Source organism: Uranotaenia lowii, unplaced genomic scaffold (assembly GCF_029784155.1).
Source record: "Uranotaenia lowii strain MFRU-FL unplaced genomic scaffold, ASM2978415v1 HiC_scaffold_925, whole genome shotgun sequence".
Taxonomy (NCBI): Eukaryota; Metazoa; Arthropoda; class Insecta; order Diptera; family Culicidae; genus Uranotaenia; species Uranotaenia lowii.
This window is the reverse complement of record NW_026598895.1, coordinates 1-1342: the sequence shown is the minus strand read 5'-3', so window position 1 is coordinate 1342 and position 1342 is coordinate 1.

Sequence of the window (1342 nt, the reverse complement as noted above, 5' to 3'; positions counted from 1 at the left end):
TGATTAGAAAAAATTTTCATGGATGCAGCTTCACGGAATAGTGTCAACGAACTCTTAAAAAAAAACAAAATACGGATTATAGTTTGATTGAAAAGATCAGAACACTAATAGATTATTTTTATTTCCAGCTTCAAAAATAAATAAATATATTTCTTCTTTTTGAGAAAAGTTTTATCTTATACTATTTTTTCACATTTCCATCATTTAACGGTTATAAAAATAAGGAATAACAGAATAAATGATTCATTTATTTCAAAAGTACATAACCAAAAAAATTTTTCGTTTTATAGAATCTTATGAACTGATAGTAAAATGATTCATTGTGTTGAACTGATCTTGAGATGAAACATGACTATACCATGTAAAGTGCCAAACTTGACAAAATTGACCAATTTGACAGCATGAAAAAAATTGACAAAATTGACAAAATTGACAAAATTGACAAAATTGACAAAATTGACAAAATTGACAAAATTGACAAAATTTACAAAATTTACAAAAGTGACAAAATTGACAAAATTGACTAAATTGACAAAATTGACAAAATTGACAAAATGACAAAATTGACAAAATTGACAAAATTGACAAAATTGACAAAATTGACAAAATTGACAAAATTGACGAAATTTACAAAATTTACAAAATTGAAAAAATTGACAATATTGACAAAATTGACAAAATTGACAAAACTGACAACATTGACATATTTGACAAAATTGACAAAATTGACAAAATTTACAAAATTGACAAAATTGACAAAATTGACAAAATTGACAAAATTGACAAAATTGACAAAATTGACAAAATTGACAAAATTGACAAAATTGACAAAATTGACAAAATTGACAAAATTGACAAAATTGACAAAATTGACAAAATTGACAAAATTGACAAAATTCACAAAATTCACAAAATTGACAAAATTGACAAAATTGACAAAATTGACAAAATTGACAAATTGACAAAATTGACAAAATTGACAAAATTGACAAAATTGACAAAATTGACAAAATTGACAAAATTGACAAAATTGACAAAATTGACAAAATTGACAAAATTGACAAAATTGACAAAATTGACAAAATTGACAAAATTGACAAAATTGACAAAATTGACAAAATTGACTTAATTGACAAAATTGACAAAATTGACAAAATTGACAAAATTGACAAAATTGACAAAATTGACAAAATTGACAAAATTGGACAAAATTGACAAAATTGACAAAATTGACAAATTGACAAAATTGACAAAATTGACAAAATTGACAAAATTGACAAAATTGACAAAATTGACAAAATTGACAAAATTGACAAAATTGACAAAATTGACAAAATTGACA